The sequence below is a fragment of the Mirounga angustirostris genome, unplaced genomic scaffold, assembly GCF_029215605.1.
Source record: "Mirounga angustirostris isolate CCGP_5_RB_7025 unplaced genomic scaffold, mMirAng1.0.hap1 SCAF_3, whole genome shotgun sequence".
Classification (NCBI taxonomy): Eukaryota; Metazoa; Chordata; class Mammalia; order Carnivora; family Phocidae; genus Mirounga; species Mirounga angustirostris.
In genome coordinates this window covers 151,031,570-151,057,551 of record NW_026991711.1, presented here as the reverse complement: position 1 = coordinate 151,057,551, position 25,982 = coordinate 151,031,570, and the positions used below count along the sequence as shown (strand labels likewise).

Genomic DNA, 25,982 nt, shown 5'->3' with positions numbered 1-25,982 from the left:
TGCTGAAGAAAGTAAGACCGTAACATGAGAAAAAAAGATTTCTGTGAGGATGTTTAACATGATGAATATGTGTTTGTTAAAGTTGTGCAGGTTAAAAAATATTTTAAAAATTCAACGTTAGTACAGATTTGCAGTAAAATAATTTCGGTACAGAAATATGGTTAGAATGATCCCAGCCCATCTTATACCCCACAAATATCTCCACCATTGAAAATTTGGTGTATGTGCTTCCTGATATTTTTCTAGGTATATATATACCTTAACATTATTCTTCAATACAGTGCACTACAGAATTCTTTATTCTCTTATGCTTTCACTGCATACAGATTTTATCTTTTTAATGACTGCATAGTATTCTGTAGAGCAAATGTACCATAATTGATTAAATCATTGTCTCAAAGGTGGATATTTAGTCATTTCCATTTTTAAAGTGGCAAATAGTGCTATAGAACACATAAATTTGTTGCTATTGCTATAGGAGAGCTTCCTAGAATAGGTATTGCAGGATTGAAAGATACCTACATTTTTATTTTGAAGGAATGTTTTGTGGAATTGAGACATGAGTTATTGGGGAAACTAGGAGGAATAACTAATGGCAGCCAAAAAGGGAAAATACTTAACTTAGCTTTTAGTCTAAAGTTTGGGGAAAATCCATAGGAAGAAGAGAGTTACAAGAGAGTATGTTTTCTTAAGAAGAAATCGGAAGGGAAAAGGACTGATGAAATTGTATCAGGCAAGCAGTATTGCCTATAGATAGATACTGCAGCAGTAAGCAACAATTGGAAGATAGCCAGAGCTAGGTAGTCCACTATTTGAAATTTAGATTGTGTGGGGTTTCACTTTGCCAAGAATTGTTAAGTATAATGAATTCTGCTTCCTAAGTCTGACAGTTTCTTTCATATGCTGGCATTTGTATAGTAATACATCAATCTTTGTTGATTGGCTTTTTTTTTTTTTTTTTAAGATTTTATTTATTTATTTGACAGAGAGAGAGACAGCGAGAGAGGGAACACAAGCAAGGGGAGTGTGAGAGGGAGAAGCAGGCTTCCCGCGGAGCAGGGAGTCCGACGCGGGTCTCGATCCCAGGACCCTGGGATCATGACCTGAGCCAAAGGCAGACGCTTAACGACTGAGCCACCCAGGTGCCCCTATTGATTGGCTCTTAAGCACTAATACACAAGCAAAATTTTCTAAAGCGTTTGGAGGACCAGAAAGAATTAAGATGATATTGAGGATGATGGAAGGTGGCTTGATATTCTCTGCATGTGCTATTAAACTATCAGTTACTCCCCTAGGCATTTCATAGAAGAGAGCTAGGAAAGCTTGGCTCCTTTGTTAAGAAGGGAAGCTGAGCATATTTGACAGATCCCTAGTTCTCTCCAGTTCTCCTCTTTTCTTTCTGAGTCCTCGCCAGAATCATGTTTAAAAGTCCTTTAATGGCAATATTGACTTTTTGTAGCACACACCTTAAAACTCTTCCAGCCTGTACCCTTATCCAGTTCCAAGGCCACTTTCACCTTTTCAGGTATTTGTTAATTACAGCAGCATCCCACTCTCAGTACTAAAATCTGTATTATTCAGAGTTCTCCAGAAAAACAGAACTAATAAGATCGATCGATCTCTCTATCTATTTAAAGGGATTGGTACACTCAATTATGGAGGCTGAAAAGTCCCACAATCTGCATTCTGCAAGTTGGACACCCTGGAGAGCTGGTGGTGTAATTCAGTTTGAGTCTGAAGGCCTGAGAACCTGGGGAGCTGATGGTGTAAATCCAGTCTAAGTGCAGGAGGAGACCAATGGCCCAGTCCAACAGTCAGGTAGAGTGGAACAAATTCTTCATTCCTCCTCTCTTTGTTCTCTTCAGGTCCTTAATGGGCCCTGAATGATGCCAACTCACATTGGGGAGGGCAGTCTGCTTTACTGAGTCCATGAGTCCATAGATTCAAATGCTAACTTCCTCTGGAAATACTCTCTTAGACAAACCTAGAAATAATGTTTAGCCAAATATCTGGGAACCCCACGACCCAGTTAAGTTGACACATAAATTAACCCAGGCAACTACTGATTGGTTCTTTGTCCCTACAGTTTTGCCTTTTCCAGATACTCATATAAATAGCATCATATAGTACATAACCTTTTGAGTCTAGCTTCTTTCACTTAGCATAATGCATTTGAGATTCGTGTTGGGTAGATCAGTGGTTTCCTCTTTCTTATTGCTGAGTAACATTCTATTGTATGGATATTCCACAGTTTGTTTATTCGTTCTTTTGTTGAAGTCTTCTCCCCCCCCCCCCCCCCGCTTCTAATACTGCTCTAAACATTCATTTGTAGGTTTTTGTGTGAATAAGAGATTTTCTTTCTCTAGGATAAATACCAATAAGTGGGATTCCTGGGTCAAATCATATCTTTAAATTTTTAAGAAAATGTTGGACTGTTTTTCTAGAGTTTCTGTACCATTTTCATTCCAGTCAGTAATGTATGAAAGTCTTACTGGCTTCACATCTTAATCAGCATTTGGTGTCAGTATTTTCTATTTTAGCCATTATATTAAATTTGTAGTAGGACTCCATTGTTTTAGTTTTCATTTCACTAGTGACTAATGATGTTAGGCATCTTTTCATGTGTTTATTTCCTATCTGTACATCTTTGGTGCAAGGTCCTCAAATCTTTTACCCATTGTTTTATTGGGTGGTTGGTTTTTTTTTTTTTTTTTTTTTACTTTTAAAAGGAAATTTTTGTATTTCAGACACCATTTATAATATTTACATTATTATAAAATATTGTTAAATCATTTGATTTAATTTCTCCCAGTCCTTTATTTACTTTAATGGTCCTTTGTGTATAGATAATTTATATTATCTCCACTTTTTTATGTCTATTTTTCTCATCTAACATATTCTAATAAATGTCATATTTAATGACATTTCACGATTTTCTTACTGTTGAGTTTTGAGATTTCTTTATTTCGGATACACTTCCTTTGTCTGATATGTGAATTGTAAATAGTTTCTCCCATTCTGTGGCTTGTCTTTTCATTCTTTTAAGTGTCTCTCATGGAACTAAAGTTTTAAGTTTGGATGAATACAGTTTTTCAATTTTTTTCTTTTATGCATCATGCTTTTTTTTGTTGTCCTAAGAACTCCTTACCTATTCCATGCTCATGAAGATTTTCTCTTATGTTTTATATGAAGAATATTATGTTTTACACTTAATATTTAGGTTTATGATCCGTTCTGGGTTAATTTCCATTTGGTTCTTTTTTACAGCCTCTATTTTTTTCATGAAAATTTCTATCTTTCAATTTCTTTTAAGTGAATTTTGCCTAATTTTCGGAGTATTGTTATAACTGAATTAAAGTCTTTTTCTAATAATCTCAACATTTGGGTCATCTTGGGGTTGGTGTTTGTTGATTGCCTTTCCCTTCAGAGTTATTGAGATTGTTCTGTGTGTTGAATTTTGTGTGTTGAATTTTGTGTGTTGAATAATTTCATTTTGTGTGTTGAATAATTTCATTTTGTGTGTTGAATAATTTCATATTTTATCCCAGATATTATGTTAAGAGATCCTGGATCGTGCTGAAATCCTTCCAGCCTTGGCTATGCATGCACAGTTCAGAAGTGAGCCCAGTATTTATGATTTAAAGGATCCCTTTCTCCAATTCTTCCCTCTGTGATACTCTTTATATTCTTGGGCTCTTTTTATTTTCCTCCTTGGTGTTCTGATTAGAAAGCCCAGGCTTGGAGCACCTGGTGGCTCAGTCAGTTAAGCATGCAACTCTTGATTTTGGCTCAGGTCATGATCTCAGTGTTGTGAGATCGAGCTCTGCACTGGGGCTGCTGGGCATGGAGCCTGCTTAAGATTTTCTCTCCCTCTGCCCCTCCCCGCCAACCCCTGCTTATGCTCTCTTTCTAAAAAAAAAAAAGAAAGAAAAGAAAAAAGAAAGCCCAGGGTTTTTCCTCTCACAGTGTTGTATACTTTTCCACACCAAGGCCTGTAATGGGGCTAAGGGCAAAGACTATGGGGCCACCACTGTCATCTCCCTCTCTGCCATATTGTTATTGCTCCTGAGTCACTGTACCTTTATTATTGGATCTCATCTGGGGCACAGCCTGGAGAATTAAAAGAGCTCCATCTCACAGGGGACATTACTCCCAGATGGGGATAGGGTAAAGAGAGAGCTGCTTCATTTTTGTCGCTACTTGTAGTCTTCATTTCCTACCTCGTCCACCCACTTTTGTCTACCTTGCAGAGGCCTCTGTTAGTTTATTTTGTGTTTTGTTTAGAGTTTTTAGCTGTAATTAGTGGAAGAAATAGAGTGGAGTGTCCTGATTCCATTTTGACAGGAACTGAGAGTCTCTAGGTTAACTTCTTAACAGAATCACTCTGATTCTTATATATAAGAGACTGATGGGGGAAAGGATTGAAGCTTGAAGCCCTATTAGGAGCCTCTTGAAATAGTGCAGTTAAGAGATGATGGTGGTTTAGACTTGGGTAATAAGAGTGGTGAGAAATATTTGTGTTCTGGGTATATTTTGAATGTAAAACAAATAGTATTTTCTGATAGAGGAAATGTTGTATGTAAGACAATGGAAGACAACATGACTCCAGAGGTTAGACCTGGGAGTCTTGAATATTGAGATCACTATGTACTGTGAAGGGAAGACTATGGGAGAACAGATTTTGGAGGGTGGAACTAGGTATAAACTTCTTATCAGACATCAAAATGAAGATGTTGAGTAGGCAGTTGGATATCCTATTGGAATCTAGTGCAGAGGTCTCTGCTGGAGATATAAATTTGGGAGTCATTGGCATACAGATGATATGGAGGAGCAGTGGGACTGGCTGAGGTCACCAGTGGAGTGAGCCTGAGGTGCTTTAATATTTAGGGGTCAGGAAGATGAAGAGAAAACCAGCAAATGATTGGCCAGTTTTAGAAGGAAATCGGAAGGATATATGCCATGAAAACCAAATGAAGAAAGAGGTAGAACTGATCTTTTTGTCAACTGTGACTGATAGATTAAATAACTGGAAGGCAAAGAATTGACTATTGCAGTTAGCAATATGGAAATCATTGGGGGCTTTGATAAGAGCAGTTTTGATGGAGTGATGGGAATGAAAATCTGATTTTCAGGTTTAGGAGAGAATGGAGGAGTGAAATTAGAGATAGTAGGACTCTAAGAGTTTTGGTGTACAAAGAAAGGAAGAAACATGATAGCTGGAGGGGAAGTGAGGTCAAGAGACAAGGGCTTTTTTTTGTTTGTTTTTAAGGTTGAGATACAGCTAATAGAAAGAGGACACAGGAGAAAGAGAAAAACTGACGATGAAAGGAAGTAAGGATATAATTGCTGGCACACTTCTTAAATAGGTGAGAGAGGATGGAATCTAGTGTATAAGTAAAGGGATTGGCCTTTGCCAGGAGCACAGACACTTCAGCTATAGAAATGAAAAGAGATTAAGATGCAGTTGGATGGGAAGATGTACTTCTGGGAGCTTTTGAAATTTTTCTTTTGCTTGCTTTCTGTTTTTGCAGTGAAACAGCAAATAAGATGATCAACTGAGATAAGGATTGGGAAGGAGTTGTTGGAGGTTTGAGGAGAGAGGAGATATGAAATAATCATCTTTTCCACATTCTTTCCACATCAATATTTAGCAAACTGGCCTGTAGGCCAAATGTGGCCTGTGATCTCTCTTGAAAATAAAGTTATTAGAACACAGCCATGTCCACTTGTTAATGTATTGTCTATGACTGGTCTTGTACTACAGACTCAGAGGTGAGTAGTTGTGACAGGGATCGTATGTCATGAAAGCCTAAAATATTTGCTATTTGGTCCGTTATGGAAGAGTTGTGTTGACTCTTGGTTTAGGAGGTAGGAAGGGAGAATGGAGGGTGTCTGAGAAGACAGGAAACATAGATAATATTATTTTATTTTTTACAGATTGAAGATGTAATTCAGTTGGGATTTATCATTGTAAAAGAGAACTTTTGTTGTTATACACTTTTTTTCTCAGATTATCAAAATGACATCTCAAAATTTAAAAATTCTAATTGAACTCTCAGAACTCAATTTGAGAGACTAGGCAATAGGGAATAACTTCATAAAGCTAAAAAAGTTGCACATTTTCCTTACAGCTGTGCAAAAAAGCCCTTAAGTAGACTCTGAAGCCCTATCCCCATAAAAATGTACTTAGGCAAAACACTATACTTTTAAGTACCTGGTGTTAATAAATACTTTATGCCAGTCATATCCCCAAAGGATATTCTAGCTATTGATACCACTCTCTTACTAAATTTTCATTACTATATATAAACAACTAGTTAACCTTAGCTATACACAGTAAGTACCTGGAGTGTTTTAGAAAATAATGCAACCTGGTCCAACCCCCAGAGATTCTATTGTAATTGGTCTGCAGTGTCACCTGGATATCAGAGTTTTTTTGTTTTTGTTTTTTTTTTTTAAATTGTGGTGACATACACATAACAAAGTTTTTATTAGTGACATTTAATATATTCACAGTGTTGTGCAACCATCACTCTATGTATCTATCAAGAACATTTTTGTCACTTCAAAAGGAAACCCTTTACCATTAAACATTCGCTATGTATCCTTTCTCAATTGCTAGTATATAGAAATAAAACTGATTTTTGTGTATTGATATTGTATCCTGCAACTTTGATGAATTCATTTATAGCTCTAATAGTTTTTTGTTGTATATTCTTTAGGATTTTTTTTATTTATCAGATCATGTCATCTATGAATATTTACTTCTTCTTTTCCAGTTTGGATATTTTTTGTTTCTCTCTCTAATTGATCTGACTAGAACTTCAATAAAATGCTGAATAGCAGTGGTGAAAGTGGACATCCTTGTCTTATTCCTGATCTTAGGGGGAAGGTTTTCAGTTTTTCACTATTGAGTATGATGGTAGCTGTGGGTTTTTCATAAATTCCTTTTATCTTATTGAGGAAATTCCTTTCTATTACTAGTTTGCTGAGTGTTTTTTTAACCATGAAAAGATGTTGGATTTTGTCAAATGAATTTGCTGTGCCAGTTGAGATGATCGTGTGGGATTTTTGCTTGATTCTATTAATGTGGTGTATTGCCACATTGATTTTCATATTTTGAAACACTCCTGCATTTCTGGGATAAACCACTTGGTTATGGCATATAATCCTTTTGATATGCTATAGGATTTGGTTTGCTCATATTTTCTGAGGATATTTATTCCTACATTAATAAGGAATATTGGCCTATAGTTTCCTTTTCTCTGGTGTTTTGGCTCTGGTATTAGACTAATGCTTGCCTAATAGAATGAGTTAGGAATTGTTTCCTCATCTCCAATTTTTTCTAGGTGATTGTGAAGGATTGGTATTAATTTTTTAAAATATTTGGTAAAATTTACCAGTAAAGCCATTTGGTCCTGAACTTTTCTTTGTTGGGAGGTTTGTGATTGCTCATTCAGTCTCTACTTGTTATAGGTCTGTTGAAATATTCTGTTTCTTCTTCTGTTAGTTTTGGTAATTCATAAGTTTCCAGAAATTTTCTCACTTCATCTAGGTTACCTAGTTTGTTTGCTTATAATTGTTCATACTATTCTTTTTTATTTCTGTAAGATTGGTAGTGATGTCCCCACTTTTATTTCTGATCTTAGTTATTTGCATCATCTCTTTTTTTTTTTCTTAGTCTACCTAAATGTTTGTCAATGAAACATCTTGTTGATCTTTTCAATTTTGGTTTCATTGATTTTCTCTATTGTTTATTATTTTCTGCTTTGTTTATCTCCACTCTAACCTTTATTTTTTTTCAACTGGCTGTGAGTTTAGTTTGCTTTCCTTTCTTTAGTTCCTTAAGGTGTAAAATTAGGTTATTGATTTGAAATCTTTCTTTTGGGGCATCAAGTTTTTAAAAGCTTTCCAGTTGATTCTAATGCTAAAAGACAAGGTTAAAAATACTGCTGTGTTTGGAGACAGGCTAGGCCTAGCTTACTGGTTCTCTACCTTGGGTGCCCATTAGAAACATCTGAAGATAGTTCTAAATTTGAATTGGAATCATCATTATGAACTTATGATGTATTTTGTTTTTTAAAAATGTATTTTGTCACTAACTTGGGAGCAATGGGCACTTAACACCCAGATATGGCTTCTAAATTCCATTTTCCACTAAAAGGAAACAAAGCTGCTTGAAGAAATGGCTGATTTTAGGTATGAGACACAGATGTACAAAACATCTTATCATACCAGAGCAAGAGAGCTATCAAAGACTCCTGGGGTTGAGTCAAATGGACTCAGGAACAGCTTGAAGATGGTCCCACTGAGTTGGGACATTTTGAATATCAAAAAGAATAATAACTGCAATGGATTGAAACATATGTTATGGTTAAAGTCATGAGTTCATCATAATACAAACAAAACAAAGTCATTGGTCGTCTTTGAAGAGTACTAGGAATAAAGTTATTACTTCAAAGAACTTACTGAAAAAAGAAATTAAGAATCAAGCATTTATAATAGGGGTAAAATGATAGAAGTAGAGTTTCTCTAGTGGAGGAGCTTTTATCTAGTAATAATAGTTTTATAAAACTTGTGCTATATAATAGCATAAATAACTGATATCAATAGATATTTCATAGTGGAAAATAAACTTCAGAGTGTTTTTAAATTTGGTTAAACTCTTACTTGAGAATCAGATCTGTATTTACCAAGGAGATAGTATTAAGTTAAGTGGTAGGAGAGTATTGCCTATAGTTTGCAGCCCTAAGCAAGGTTCTATAAGAAAAAGATTAACTCAGACAAAATTTACCTAAACTGAAAACAGAGAGGGAAAGACATGGAAAATCTGGGTTCATTACTCCAAGTGGTTAGTGAGAGAACATGGGCAGAAAGGCAGAAAATTAATATTTGGCAGGATTTGATGGAGTCAAACAATAAAGGTAGTACTACAGCTCTTTCTCCAGCCCCTCCCTTTGAGACTATTAGAGGTAAACCAGTGGTTTAAATTAGATTATGAGTGGTAACTCCTTATCTAAAACCATTGCAATATTTCATCAAATCTATGAAACATTTTTGGATCTCTGACTGAGCTAGGTCTAATGGTCAATGGCATCTTATAGTTGATGACATCTTAATTCACTGTCTTTCAAAGAAGTCATAATGTATTGTCATTGTCTGTATATATAGACTGGGTCTTTGTTGTTATTTCTGGTGACATGACTTAATACCTACAAACTCTTGATATTTCAGTCAACAGGCCATTTAGGGACATTTCTTATTCAGTAACAAGGAACAAGTAACAGTCAAATCTCTCAAAAGAATATAGCTGTAAAAATATTTTGTTTGTTTGTTTTGTTCAATTTTGTTTTAAGAACTCTTAAGTAAACTTGAGGCTTATCTGACATACACATCTTAGGCACTTGTGTTTCTCAAAAAGCCCCCATATTGTAAACTTCTTTCTCAGTCCTGTATGCTTGATTTATACTTGATTTGAGTTGCTTGACCTGAGTGAGGTTTGAACTAATTCCTGTAGTCCCCAGTTCTGCATTCTGGGACTATCTACCTTGTTCATTGTTCTCCAATGCTATGTCTGAGATGGCATTTGGCAGACTGCCCTTGGGGGGGCTATATACTTTCTGTGGTGCATTTCATGTTGGTATATATTCATTCAGAGACTCAGGGATTAACTAGGGATTGAGCTGTTGCAAAGCAGTTTTGGGCCAAGCTTAGAGTTTCTTTGAACAAACTCTGTAAAAATTGAAGTCATTTAGTCAGTTTGCTCTTGGTCAATTTCATGGTAAAAGAGTATGATGCACTGAAGAAAATCATCACATGTATAGTAATATAGTAATATTTCAAAAGTCTGTTCTCTTATTACTACTGGTAACATATTACCCCCCAAAATGTAGTGGCATAAAACAATTTTATTTTGCTCACAGTTTTGTTGGGTCAGGAATTCAGGAAAGGCTTGGCTAGGCACTTTGACTTGGTGTCTGTTGTGCAGCTGTAATCTTATATTGGCTGGGCTGCAGTCATTTGAAGGTTTGATTTGACTGGATATCCAAAATGGCTCCCTCATGGTTGGCAGTTGATGCTGGCTGTCAGCTGCAAGCTTAGGCTGGGGTCAATCTAGGCCCCTAAACCTGGCCTCTTCAACATGGCAATCTTAGGGTAGTTGGAATTTTTACATGGTAGCTGACATCCTGCAGAGAGAGCATCTCAAGAGAATCAAACAATAGCTTCATGACCTTTTACGACCTGTCAAAAGTCTTAAGGATCCCCACTGCCATGTCAAAGTAGCATGTAAGGAGCATAGAAGTCATTACTCTCATCCTCCCAGCAAGAAAAAGCTGAACAAACTGAAAACCAACAACTGTTCTTAGATCTTTCAAAGAATTGAGGTTACAGGAAAAAGTGCTGTCCCTGCTCCCAAAATGGGAGACAGGCAGAAACAGAGAATCATGGTTTATTAGAACAGATGCCCAAGAGCTATAACCACCACTGCTGGAGCCAGTGTGGGGGGAAAAAAAATTTAAACTGTAATTGACAGATTACTGAAGGCTCAGTATGGACAAGCTTAAGGGTTAAAAAAAAATTCATGAGGGCCTAGTCTCAGGAGTACCCCAACACGTTCATGTGTTTTGCCTCCAAGAACCCTACCGGATTCTCACAGTGAAGATGGGAAACAAAAATTCCCTCATGCGTCCAGGATAGGGAGGGGAAAATAGCCATTTTTAAATAGGCCCAGACCGTTCTATTCTTCTTAACAAGTCCTGCCCTTGACAGCTATCTTACCAGAGCCTAACTGACTGGGTTTTTACTGGAGTCCAACTGACCAGGGGGAAGGGAAATACTCAACTCTGCTCTCTTTAGCCTTTTTGTCTCACCTAAGGGGGAAAAATCTGAGAAGCACTCATGTCATAACCTAGGGGAATAGGTTCACTAAAAGACTAAGATCTAATCATAGCACTGTAGAAACTTCCCCTCCCTCACACTTTACCACCACATCGATAGAGCTCCTGTATACTGAAGGGGGAATATCACTGAAATAACTGCATAGCTCAGACCCTATTTAAGGATAAGTCTCTAGGGAAACCCAAAGACAATATGGAAACCTAAAGACAAGAAGGGAGACGAAAATAAGGATGCCACAGGATATTTTAGCCTCTGACACCTAAAGTTAAATAAAAGCTAAAGCTACTAAAACAGTAAATACAGCTTAACTAAAGCTACTGTAAACAATAAATAGAGCCCAAACCCTAGCTAGATAAACAGAAAACCTTATTAAGCCTATTTACCTCAATTTCTTTTACCCAGTGCATCATGTCTGTCTTTCAACAAAGTTATGAAGCATACTAAAAGACAAAAACTAGTTTGAAGAAACAGAGGAAGCATTAAAAACAGACACAGATATGGTAGAGATGTTGGAATTATTAGACTGGAAATTAAAACAACTATGATTAATATCCTCAGGGCTCTAGGGAAAAAGTGGATAAAATGCAAGAACATATAGATAATGTAAACAGAGAGATGGAAACTCTAAGAATCAAAAGGAAATTCTGGCAATAAAAAAATACCTTAACAGAAATGAAGAATGTCTCATGTGCTCATTAACAGACTGGACACTGCCAAGGAAAGAATCAGTGAGCTTGAAGAAATTCAATAAAAATTTCCAAAGATGAAATGCAAAGAGAAAAAAGAATGCAAAAATGGAACAGAATATCTAAGAACTGTGGGCAATTACAAAAGGTGTAACTGTATATATAATGGGAATACCAGAAAGAGAAGAAGGAGCCATAGGAGTAATAATAATTGAGACAAAACTAATAATAGACACCAAAGAAGAGATTTAGGAAGCTAGAAGAACACCAGGCAGGGTAAATATCAAAAATATTTACACCTAAGCATATCATACTCAAACTGTAGAAAATTAAGGGCAAAGAGAAAATCTTAAAAGGAGCCAAAGAGGGAAAAAAACCCACAGTAGCTGTAGAAGAACAAGGATAAGAATTACATTGGACTTCTCTTCAGAAACTATACAAGCAAGAAGAGAATGAAGTGGAATATTTAAAACATTGAAAGAAAAAAAAAATCACTGACTTAGAATTCTGTATTTGGTGAAATTATCTTTCAAAAGTGAAGAAGACTTTCTCAGACAAAAACTGAGGAAGTTTATCTTCAATACACCTGTCTTGTAAGAAATGTTAAAAGTTCTTCAGAAAGAAGGAAGATGAGATAGGAAATATAAAACTGTTCATTTTTTTTTATTAGCAGTTTGTTCAAAATAAAAATACCAACAATGTATTGGATGATTATAGCATATGAATAAGTGAAATAACTGACAGAAATGTTATAAGGGTGGAAAATAGAGAGGGATGGGGGATATTTTAAAGTATTTGCACTACCTGTGAAGTGGTATTGTGTTATTGGAAGGTGGACTCGTAGTCGTAAATGTATATCGCAAATTGAAGGACAGCCACTAGTGCTCATTTAAAACAAGAGAAGGCAGAAAATGGATGGAAGACAAAGAAACAAAGAATAAGGGTAACAAATAGAAAATAGTAAAAAAAATTATGGTAGATATTAATCCAACTATAACAATAATCACTTTAAACATCAATGATCTAAACATACCAATTAAAAACTAGAATATCAAAGTGGATAAAAAAACAAGACCCAATTCTGTTTTCTGTAAGAAATTTATTTAATTTTTTATTTTTTTAAAAGATTTTATTTATTTATTTGACAGAGAGAGACAGCGAGAGAGGGAACACAAGCAGGGGGAGTGGGAGAGGGAGAAGCAGGCTTCCCACTGAGCAGGGAGCCTGATGCGGGGCTCGACCCCAGGACCCTGGGATCATGACTTGAGCCGAAGGCAAACACTTGGCTGAGCCACCCAGGCACCCCCGAAATTTATTTTAAATGTAAAGACACAGATAGATTAAAAGTAAAGAAAGATGTGCTATGCTCACTCCAATCAAAAGAAAGCTGGAATAACTGTATTAATTTCAGACAAAGCAAACTTCAGAGCAAGGAAAATTATAAGATATAAAGGGGGAATAACCTCATGATAAAGGGGTCAATTCTCCTAGAGGACATATCAGTCTTTAGTGTGCATGTGCCTAACACCAGAGCATGAAAATACATGAGGCAAAAACTGATAAAACCGCAAGGAGACATAGATGAATCCATTATTAGAGTTGGAGACTTTAAAGCAGGCCAAGGCTGCCCAGTTTCAAGTAAAGGGGAAATGGACTCACCTTTCAAGGGAAGAAGTGGTACCATCATATTGTAGAAAAGACTAGGACAGGAGATATAGCTATTTTGGAAAATACAATCCTCAAGAGTCTATAGCCATCCAAAGGAAGTCTCATCTTTTCCAGGTTTTACTCCCCTTTATGGAATGTTTTAGTCTCACCAGTTTGTGTGTTCTTGGTGAGGTTACTTTTTGTCAAGGCTTATACTGGTGTTGGGATTGTCCCTATAATTAGAGCCTCTCCCAGCAATATAGCTGCCCTATTGCTCTAGTCACTGCTGCTCTTTTGAGGTTTGCCTGGCTCTCCAACCAGTAGGGACAGTCTTACGCTTTCAGTAATCCCTAAAAGCATTCTATGAACCTGTGGCAATGTATCTTTTCATTTTACTACAGGAGCACCTTTAGAGGATGAGTACATATGCATTTAAGAACAGCTTGAAACAGTACTGGGAACCACTGTTCTCCTGACTCTCAGGCCCTAAAGTGTTTTCCAGTCCTGGGGAGCTTTTCTCTCAGGGGTGCAGTTGAATGTCCTTATAGTCTGGCCTTTTTTGTTCTACCCCTTCTTTTTAGTCACTCTATCAGATGAATATCTATATCTCAACCCATATGTATGTAGAGAGGGATAAATTTCTTTCTTATGGGTCATAAGAGTCCCATGCACATTGAGATATTTCTGGGCAATCATTGTATTCCCTGAACATTCTTGGAAGGATATTTGGGAGGTGGATACAGTGCAGGAGAGAGGCGTGCATCTAACTCCACTAACACTCTCTGGCCCATGTTTTATTTGTTCAAGAGCAACTTCAATCAAATCTGTCAATGCTAGTTAAGTACATTAAAGAACCCATTGTGAGGACTGTGGGTAAAGGATTTAATAAAACTTCTACTGCTTCTACCATAGTAATGTGACCTTTAGTTAACTTTCTATCTCTATTCCACTGGAAACCATATAAAGATAGAATATCATGTATATTATAGGCAGTATTATCTGTGGTAAAATGACCCCGGATTAATAAATTGCATCTGGACGAGGAGGAACTATAAATGAACCATACATACATACTTGATAAGGACGCTTTAATTTATGCTCCTCTGAGTGTGTTCAGTCTTGTAATTGAGCATGTCCCTCATGTGAACTCTGGAAGTAATGCTTATGGATTTGTTAAAAGAGATAATGCCTCTTGTGGGTCATTTGGCTCTCAAGCAGGACAGCTTCTGCACTTGCCAGATGAGATGAGAATGAGATTAATACTAGAGGTAAGTTGCAGTTAGACTTTTGAAATCTCATGTCCCCCAGCTTCATCTTACAAATGACCCCCTTTGGAAACTACTGACTCAGAGAAATCCCACCAAAGCACAGATAATTGGAGAGGGTATCCAAACCAAGGAGCCAATCAGATTCTCCCACATAGGCACTTGGGATACAAAAGTTGAAACTGAAGGCCACAAGGATTTGGATTCTGAAGCTCCAAGTTAGGTTTCTTATGATGAGGTCATTTGTGCATAGAAGAGATATCAGAGAAGAATGTCCTAATTCAGTAGGTCTATGGACCTACAAGATTGGAGACCAGTTTATATTTAAGTGAAGTATATTAATACTTTCAAAACACAACAAAAAATAGAATACCTATTGCCAATCTTAGCTTTTAAAATTATTCTTGGATTAGTGAGTTCATGCAGCTCTGTTTCTAAAGTAAATTAATTTATCAGGACAGCAGTTGATTCATTATTGCCTCAAATATTAAACAATAGTATTATTTTAAGTAGAGTACTTCAAATATATGTAAATGAAAGGGACACAGTGCCTTATAAGTAAATAATATTTACTTACAAATTGTTGTTTTAGTGATCATTTGGTTGCAAGAAACAGAAATATTCTCAATAAATGTCCTTATTGGAAAAGGGTAGGGACAGGGATTTGGGAAATCTCATGGATTCAAATTGTAGGAAGTATAGCTGGGCTTGATGGAGAATAAAAGCAGGAAGGCCCTAAGAAACAGTTTTTCTACCTTTGTAATAGCATGGCCAGTCACTGCCTCTAATGAGGGTCTGATGTCGTTAATCTCTCTTTGTAGCTTCTCTGATATCATTTCTATTTTGTTTTTGTGTTTAGAAGATATGAGTGTAGTACTAAATATATATATTTCTATATTTACATGTTTATATGTATAATAACATCTATAAATAAGTAAATACACATATGTTTGAGGATGTGTACTAAAATTATTTTTTAAGCTATTGGGGTGCACAGTTAAACAAGATTGGAGACCAATTGCTAAGAAATGAGTGAACATGGAGGAAACTTTTGACATCTCCAACACGGTATTATTTTCAAGCCTGCATTCTACAACAAGTTGGTTTTCCAGATACTCTAGGACTTTAAAAAATTCTTAATTACATGTAGCAATTGTCTACTCTGTTTTGTAATCTTATTTTTATTTATTTATTTGTTTTTTATTATGTTATGTTAATCACCATACATCATTAGTTTTTGATGTAGTGTTCCATATTCATTCATATACACCCAGTGCTCCATGCTGTATGTACCCTCTTTAATACCCATCACCAGGCTAACCCATCCCCCCCACCCCCCTCCCCTCTAGAACCCTCAGTTTGTTTCTCAGAGTCCAGAGTCTCTCATGGTTCATCTCCCCCCCCGATTTTCCCCCTTTCATTTTTCCCTTCCTGCTATCTTCTTCTTTTTTTTTTTTTTTTAACATATAATGTATTATTTGTTTCAAAGGTACAGGTCTGTGATTCAACAGTCTTACACAATTCACAGTGCTCACCATAGCACATACCCTCCCCAATGTCTATCACCCAGCCACCCCATCCCTGCCACCTGCCAGCACTCCAGCAACCCTCTGTTTGTTTCCTGAGATTAAGAATTCCTCATATCAGTGAGGTCATATGATATATATCTTTCTCTGATTGACTTATTTCGCTCAGCATAATAGCCTCCAGTTCCATCCACGTTGTTGCAAATGGCAAGATTTCATTCCTTTTGATGGCTGCATAATATTCCATTTTGTTTACTAATTTGTAATTCATAAAATCTGAATTGAATGAGCTCCCAATTTTCCATTCATACTTGAATCATGGAATTCAATTCAATTCAGCATTTGGATGGATGAATAGTCTGAAAATGAATCATGTTATTATATTTGTGTGTGATGAATTTCTCAAGGCTGTTTTTAAGGTATTAATCTGTTTTCTACACCTTAGAGTGGACATAGGACCATTGTACATTAATTCAGTTCATAAATTTGACAATTATTCTCTGAAAAACAAATGAAAATGTAAAAACACATATCAAACAAGTATAAGATTGTAATAGTCTATGGAAATCACTATTATGTAAAATAGCTCATCCAGTTTATCTTTTTTTGCCATTTTAACAGGTATATAGTAGTATGTCGTTGTTTTAATTTATACTTTCCTAATGAATTATGATTTTTTTAACTTTACTTTTTGGAGCAGTTTTAGGTTTATGGCAAAATTGAGTGGGAGGTACAGAGATTTCCTATATACTTCCTGTCTCTGCACATGCATAGCCTCTCTCATTATCAGCTCACACACCAGAGTAGTACATTTGTTACCAAGGATGAACCTATATTGCCACAACATAATTACCCAAAGTCCTAGTTTACTTAGGGTTTACTCTCAGTGTTATACATTCTATGGGTTTGGATAAATGTATAATGATATGTATCCATTATTATAATATCATACAGAGTATTTTTACTGTCCCCTAAATCCTCTGTGCTCTCCCTAGTCATCTTTCCTCCTCAGCCTCACCTTTGGAAACCACTGATCTTTTTACTGTTTCTATAGTTTTGCCTTTTCCAGGATGTTTTAGTTGGAATCATAGAGTATGTGTCTTTTTCAGATTGGCTTCTTTCACTTAGTAATATGCATGTAAGTTTTCTTCATGTTTTTTATAGCTCACTTCTTTTTGATATTGAATAATATTCCATTGTCTGGATATACCACAGTTTATCCATTCACTTGCTGAAGGAGAGCTGGGTTGCTTCCAAGTTTTGGCAATTATGAATAAAGCTGCTATTAAGAAGAGCCATGTGTAGGTTTTTGTGTGGATATAGTATCTCTTTTGAGTAAATACCCAGGAGTATGATTACTGGATCATAATGATAAGAGTATGTTTAGTTTTGTAAGAAAGTGCCAAACTGTCTTTCAAAGTGACTGTACCATTTTGAATTCCCACCAGCAATGTATGAGAATTTCTGTTGCTCCACATTCTTGTCCAGCATTTGGTGTTGTCAGTGTCTGGATTTTGGCCATTCTGATAGGTGTGAATTTTATCTTTTAAATAAAATATTTACCTCTTAATTCAACAAACATTGGACATTTAGTATAAGACAATGACCTAGGTTCTGGAGATGCAAAGATAAGTTAAGACATGGTCCCTATGTCAAGGATCTCATGTTATATTGAGGAAAATGGACATACAAAGTAATCATTATGTTATGGTGTATTCAAGTGTGTTAGGTATACACATGATGATATGCGGTTAAAGAGGAAGGATACCTAACCTGGCCTGCATTTTTGAAGATGATCATTTACCTAATTCTTTTTTTTAAAGATTTTATTTATTCATTTGAGAGAGAGAATAAGATAGAGAGAGCATGAGAGGGGGGAGGGCCAGAGGGAGAAGCAGACTCCCTGCTGAGCAGGGAGCCCGATGCGGGACTTGATCCCGGGACTCCAGGATCATGACCTGAGCCGAAGGCAGTCGCTTAACCAACTGAGCCACCCAGGCGCCCCTCATTTACCTAATTCTTAAATGATGAATAGAAGTCAGCCATGTAAAGCGATTCTATAAAGGAAATTATAGGCAGAATTGACAGCATAAAGAAAGACCCCAAACTGAGGATGTTGGAACAGCTATACACAATTTAATATTTCTGGAACCCAGGGAGAGAGTGATGAAAAATTGGGCTGAAAGACAGAGCGTGAGTCACAGAGGACTGTGTCTGCCATATTTAAAGATCTAGCATTTTTATTTTAAAAATCAAAGGTTTCCAACACTGGTCTGTAGTCCAGGGACAGGTGGTAACTTTTATTTTTATAAGGCTGTATTTATTCAGTCTAATTTTAAAAACTCTCTTGTTTACCTGGAGATTGTCTTCCTACACTTTTTGGTGTTTAAATGTTTCCTATTTCATAAAAGAATGGTCATAATAGATGGTAAGTCTTTTATTTCCTTCCTTCTTCAATTTATATATATAATTTTGTATTTATATATATAAGTATATTTAAGAGGAGATTCATTATAGGAATTGGCTCATGTGATTATGGAGGCAGAGAAGTCCCATGATATGTTGTCTACAAGTTGGAGAATCAGGAAAACTGGTGGTATAATTCAGTCTCAGCCTCAAGCCTGAGATCAGGGGAACCAATAATGTAAATCCCAAACCAAGTACAAAGACCCAAGAATTGAAGGACAATGGTGTCTGACCTGGTCTAAGACTTGAAGGCCCAAGAACTAGGTGTGCTGATGTATGAGGGCAGGAGAACTTAGATGTTCCTGCTCAAGAAAAAGAGTAAATTTACCCTTCTCCTGCCTTTTTGTTTTATTCAAGCGCTCAGTGGATTGGCTGTTTGGTGCTGGTGATCTTTATTCTGTGTACATATTCAAATGTTAATCTCTTCTGGAATACCATTACAGACACACCCAGAATTAATGTTTTATCAGCCATCTGGGCATCTTTTAGCCTAGTCAAGTAGAAATATAAAATTAACCATCAGAGGTATTGGTGCGACCTTCAAATACTTCGTTGTTACATCCCTCTTAACTCATTATGAAGGTGATAGAAGAGTTTCAGAGAATGACAGTGGAAATGGTAAGTTATTTGAGAAAACAAATTCTTATTAAAGGACTAAAGTTTGAACAAATGGAAAGGCATTTCATATTTTTGAATGGGAAGATTATATATCATAAAAATGTTAATTTCCCACCAAATTAATATATAAATCAAATAGAATTCCAACTAGAATTCCAACAGTGATTTAATTGGGATTGAGCAAAATGATCTAGAAACTTAAATAGGAACAGAAATGCCATGGAAGAATCAACCAAATATGAAAAACAAAAGTTAAAGGAATAGTGAGGAGGACTTACCTTAGAGAAATCAAAGCACACCACAAAGACTCTTATAAAAAGACCAATATATCATTAAAATATAATAGTTAATGCAGAAATAGATTTCAAATAACATAGGACAAAGTTAGGAGATCAATGAGAAAATGGATGAATGAATGAATGAATGAATAAATAATGCTATCATTATTGAAAGTAATTAGAAGAAAATAGAAACAGACTTACATACCATAAACATAGGATGGAACAATGAAGTAAATGCAAAATCCAAACCAGTTAAAAATTTTGCAAATGCAAATTTATAAGAATATCTAAAGACTACTTAAAATTTAGAGGGAGGATGACCCCCAACGCTTGCAATCTTTCAGTCATAAAGAATAGATAGACATATTTAACTTTACAGAAATAACGATCCTTTATGTACAGAAAAACACCATACACAAATTAATAAATAGACATATGAAAGATGGGAAAAAATATTAAGCAGATGAGAAGGAGTTAATATAAGAAATATATAAAATGCTTCTATTAATTGACTTCTGCTACCATCCACCCCAAACAAGCCAGTGGGAAAAGACAATATTAGCAGGAGAGCAAACCCAATAGCCTACAAACATGTTATCTGAAGACACAGTCAAGAACAAGATACAGAAAGTTTGAAAATGAGGGCAGGAAAAAATACAACAAAAATGCTATAAAAGAAATGTAGGTTTAGCAATATTTAAATCAGTATAAGTTAGGGAAAAAGTCTTTTAAAGGAACAAGGAAATACTTTTAGATATTTTAAAGTACATTAGGTATTTTAAGGTACATTAAGGAGATATGAATCATGAACATTTTATGATTCAACAACAAAGCTTCAAACTACGTGAAAGAAAACTGATAGAAGTTAAAGGTGAAATTGGCAATCACAAATCAACTGACAAAGTGGACAAAAAAGTAAAGATGTAGAATGTGTCAATAACACAATTAGCCAGATTGATCTAATTTACATACCTATCCAACAGACAACATACTTTTTTCTCCCCAAAACACACTGTAGTTTTCACAAAAGCAGACCATGATTTAGATCATGAAGACTATTTAAATAAATTCCCCAAAGCGTATATCATGCAGGCTGTATTTACTGATCACAGTTTGAAACAATTAGAAATTAAAAACAAAATAATTGACAAAAGAACAACAAAGAGAAAAACCCCAATTATCATTTTGAAATTAAATTTTCCCTAAATAATTGAAGGTTAAGTATAATCAAAATAGAATATAACACTATTAGAGGGGTGCCTGGGTGGCTCAGTCAGTTAAGCATCTGCCTTGGGCTCAGGTCATGATCCTGGGATCCTGGGATGGAGCCCCAGGTTGGGCTCCCTGCTCAGTGGGGAGCCTGCTTCTCTCACACCCTCTGCCCCTCCGCCTGCTTGTGTTCTTGTGTTCTCTGTCAAATAAATAAATAATCTTAAAAAAAAACTATTATAAATAACGAGAACACTAACTTATCAAAGCTACAAAGAAAGCAATATTAAGAAGAAAATGTTTTCTTTAAGTGGCATTTATTAGAACATAAAAGAAGACTGAAAATTAGTTAAGCTTTTTTAAGAGGCCAGAATGATAATAACAAGATAAACTTACTTCAGAGTTTTTTCCATTATATTCCATTAATCCTTGTTATTAATGGAAGGGAATATCATTCCTTTGTTTTTGTTGATCCCTTTTAATCCTAATATTTGAATAGATCCTCCTGTTGCTTTTCTATCATATAGAGAAAACTCGGCCTATGAATTTTTCTTACCTACAAAATATAAGAATTAAAGAAAAGGCTTGAATATCTAATGTAGCTGTGTCTTATGGCTAAGGAGCAGCATTTAAGGAGCAGAAAGCTCTGGAATGAAACAATTAGGAGTTGTTAGGTCCCAGGAATCAGTTTGAAACCTTGGGAATAATGGGAAACCATATCTACTTTGCACATCGATGTAAAGAGCTATTGTTTAGAGGGCAGAAACATCTGTGCATATCATGTTAAATTAAGAGAATGTTTTCATTTACAAGACGAACTTTTACTGTATTTCTTTGGCAATTACTGTTTTTTCCTCAAGAGGGCTATGTATAAATTTCCTTTATGGTTTTGTACAGGTGACGATCAAGGAACTTATTTGAATCTCATTCTGGAAATCCTTTATTTATGGTGCTCTGTAGCTTAATTTTTAGGAACAAATCAGGAGAGCATCCAATAGTATATGACCCACAATAAGCTTTTAATTTTATTTTTTGAATTTTTACATCCACTGTTTTAAGCAAATAGACCCAAATGTTCGAGTTTTTACTTTTACCTGGACTTAAGTGTCACCTTGCAATTGTCCTAGCCCTTCATTCCTTTATCTGACTCTGCCTCTCCCCAACACACTACATTATACTCTGCTGTCAGAGGGGCCTGGGAGCCTAAATTTCTTCCCCTTCTTTGTTAAAATTCTTCTCTTTCTCTACAGAGCATCCTTTCAGAACAGAACAGAAGATCTCAATAAAATATTAGGAAGCATGTTTCACATCTCCCTGGGCCCAGTCATCATCCTTTATAATACTTATTTATCAAAAAAATTTGCTCCCTGGAGATTTGGCAGTGATTTACAGATTGACTTTGATTTCAGGGCTCTGGTAATTTCCAATCACTTACTCAAGGTGAGTGAGTAGAGGATATGAGCTGCTAGATCATTCTCAGTTCGGGAAATAAATTATTTTCATATAAACTCATAGATATTCATGTGGCTGAGGGTTTATATCTACAATGGGGAAAAATGCACGGTATGTTAAATCAAAAACTGACTCCCCATGACCTATAGGCCAAAATTCAAGCTTCTTGGCTTGAAAGCCTGCCACAAATTGTCCTGACATGTTTCTGATCTGTTTTTTTCCTTACCTCTCTGAACTTCACTATGGGTGTGGTCTCCTAGCATTCCTGAGGATTCTAGACATGTACCTTTTTTTTTAATGTTATTTCCACCTGAAATGCCTTCTTGCTTTCATTCTGTATATCTAAATCTTTTCCAAGAGCCACAAAACTTAATTCTTTTCCGTGAACTTTCTCAAGTGTCTTCCTATTTTCCACTCAGAGCACTTAAAATTTTCTTTACTATGCATTCCTGTCCAATTATATAATAGCTCTGGAGTTGTCTCACATTAATACTTCATTTATCTATGTTTAAATTTTTTTTGAGTATAGTTAACACACAATGTGACATTAATTTCAGATATACAATATCACTATACCGTATGCTGTGCTCACCACAAGTGTAGCTACCATTTGTCACCATACAATTCTATTACAGAATCATTGACTATATTCCCGGTGCTGTGCCTTTTATTCCTGTGATGTATTCACTGAATAACTGGAAGCCTGTATCTCCCACACCCCTTCACCTTTTTTACCTATCCTCCCACCCCCCCTTTCTTCTGGCAACCATCAGATCTCTGTATTTAAAGGCCTGATTCTGCTTTTTTTTGGTTCATTTGTTTTGTTATTTAGATTCCACATATGAGTGAAATCATACAGTATTTGTCTTTCTTAGTCTGACTTATTTCACTTAGCATAATACCCTCTAGGTCCATCCATGTTGTTGCAAATGACAAGATCTCATGCTTTTTTTGATGGCTGCATAATATTCATATATATATATACACACACAAACACACCACATCTTTTTTATCCATTCACTATTGATGGACACTTGGGCTGCTTCCATATCTTGGCTATAATAAATAATGCTGCAATAAACATAGGGGTGCATGTATCTTTTTGAATGAGTGTTTTCATTCTTTGGGTAAATACCCAGTAGTAGAGTTATTGGATCATATAGTATATAATTTAAAAAATATTTTGGGGGAAACTCCATACTATTTTACACAGTAAAAAAAAAATTGGTATATCACCAATTTTTATTCCCACCAATAGTAGTCAAGGGTTCCTTTTTCTCCACATCTTTGCCACCACTTGTTATTTCTTGTCTTTTTGTTAATAGTCATTCTGACAGATGTAAGGTGACATCTCATTGTGGTTTTGATTTGTATTTCCCTGATGACTGGTCATGTTGAGCATCTTTGCATATGTCTTTTGGCCATCTGTATGTCTTTTTTGGAAAAATATCTATTCACTTCCTTTGCTGACTTTTTAATCAGATTTTTTTTTTTTTTTTGGTATTAAGTTGTAGAAGTTCTTTATGTATTTTGGATATTAACCCCTAATTGGATATATCATTTGCGTATATCTTCTGCCACTCAATAGGTTGTTTTGTTGATGGTTCCATTTGCTGTGCAAAAGGTTTTTTTTTTTTCTTTTTTTTTTGGTGTAGTCCCAAAAGTTCGTTTTTACTTTTCCCTTGCTTTAGAAGATGTATTTAGAAATATGTTGCTATGGCCAATGTCAAAGAAATTACTGCCTGTGTGCTCTTCTAGGATTTTTATGGTTTCAGATCTCACATTAAGTCTTTAATCCATTTTGAGTTTGTTTTTGTGTATGGTGTTAGAAAATGACCCAGTTTCTTATGCATATAGCTGTCCAGTTTTCCTAGTACCATTTATTAAAGAGACTGTCTTTTCTCCATTGTATATTCTTGTCTCTTTTGTCAAAGATTAATTGACCATATAAATGTGGGTTTATTTTTGGGGTCTCTGGTTTGTTCCATTGATTTATGTGTTTGTTTTTGTGCCAGTACCATACTGTTTTGATTACTATCACTTTATAGTGTATCTTTTTTTGTCTATAATATTTCTTTTTTTTATTATGTTATGTTAATCACCATACATTACATCATTAGTTTTTGATGTAGTGTTCCATGATTCATTATTTGCGTTTAACACCCAGTGCTCCATGCAGAATGTGCCCTCTTTAATACTCATCACCAGACTAACCCACCCTCCCATCCCCCTCCCCTCTAGAACCCTCAGTTTGTTTTTCAGAGTCCATCGTCTCTCATGGTTCATCTCCCCCTCCGATGTCCCCCCCTTCATTCTTCCCCTCCTATTTTCTTTTTTTTTTTTTTTTAACATATAATGTATTATTTGTTTCAGAGGTACAAATCTGTGATTCAACAGTCTTGCACAATTCACAGCGCTCACCATAGCACATACCCTCCCCAATGTCTATCACCCAGCTGCCCCATTCCTCCCACCCCCCACCACTCCAGCAACCCTCAGTTTGTTTCCTGAGATTAAGAATTCCTCATATCAGTGAGGTCATATGATACATGTCTTTCTCTGATTGACTTATTTTGCTCAACATAACACTCTCCAGTTCCATCCATGTCGTTGCAAATGGCAAGATTTCACTCCTTTTGATGGCTGCCTAATATTCCATTGTATATATATACCACATCTTCTTTATCCATTCATCTGTTGTTGGACATCTTGGCTCTTTCCACAGTTTGGCTATCATGGACATTGCTGCTATAAACATCAGGGTGCACGTATCCCTTCAGATCCCTACATTTGTATCTTTGGGATAAATATCCAGTAGTGCAATTGCTGGATCATATGGTAGCTCTATTTTCAACTTTTTGAGGAACCTCCATATTGTTTTCCAGAGTGGCTGCACCAGCTTGCGTTCCCACCAACAGTGTAGGAGGGTTCCCCTTTCTCCGCATCCCCGCCCTGCTAGAACTCATACAGGAATTCAGTGAAGTGGCAGGATATAAAATCAATGCACAGAAATCAGTGGCATTCCTATACACCAACAACAAGACAGAAGAAAGAGAAATTAAGGAGTCGATCCCATCTACAATTGCACCCAAACCCATAAGATACCTAGGAATAAATCTAACCAAAGAGGCAAAGAATCTGTACTCAGAAAACTTACAAAATACTCATGAAAGAAATTGAGGAAGACACAAAGAAATGGAAAAATGTTCCATGCTCATGGATTGGAAGAACAAATATTGTGGGCGCCTGGGTGGCTCAGTTGGTTAAGCGACTGCCTTTGGCTCAGGTCATGATCCTGGAGTCCCTGGATCGAGTCCCGCATCGGGCTCCCTGCCCAGCAGGGAGCCTGCTTCTCCCTCTGACTCTCCCCCCTCTCATGTGCTCTCTCTCTCTCATTCTCTCTGTCTCAAATAAATAAATAAAATCTTTAAAAAAAAAAAAAAAAGAACAAATATTGTGAAGATTTCAATGCTACCTAGAGCAATCTACACATTCAATGCAATCCCTATCAAAATACCATCCACTTTTTATAGTGTATCTTGAAATCTGGGATCATGATAACTCCATCTGTTCTTCTTTCTCAAGATTCCTTTGGCTATTTGGGGTCTTTTGTGGTTCCATAGAAATTTTAGTATTGTTTTTTCTAGTACTGTGAAAAATGCTGTTGGTATTTTGAAAGGGATTGCATTAAATCTGTAGAGTACTTTAGGTAGTATTGACATTTAACAATATATGTTCTTATAATCCATGAGTATGGAATGTTTTCCCATTTGTTTACATTGTCTTCAGTTTCTTTCACCAATGTTTTACCATTTTCAGAGATCTGTCAGTGTTTTGATGTTAACAGATGTATGCTCTTTGTGAATAAGACAGTATGTTGTTCTTCCAGATACCATAATGCAATGCTTCCTGCATTGTGGGATCCTAGTTACT

The 25,982-nt window shown here is 36.0% G+C and overlaps 1 long non-coding RNA gene across 1 annotated transcript in view; it reads left to right on the top strand.

The window, feature by feature from the left end:
• The window catches only part of LOC135363904 (uncharacterized), a 218,418-nt gene that overhangs the window by 104,293 nt on the left and 88,143 nt on the right, over positions 1-25,982 (top strand). The window contains exon 5 of the long non-coding RNA XR_010410246.1: positions 1,638-1,818. This is a non-coding gene — a long non-coding RNA (uncharacterized LOC135363904). The remainder of the gene's footprint in view (positions 1-1,637; positions 1,819-25,982) is intronic.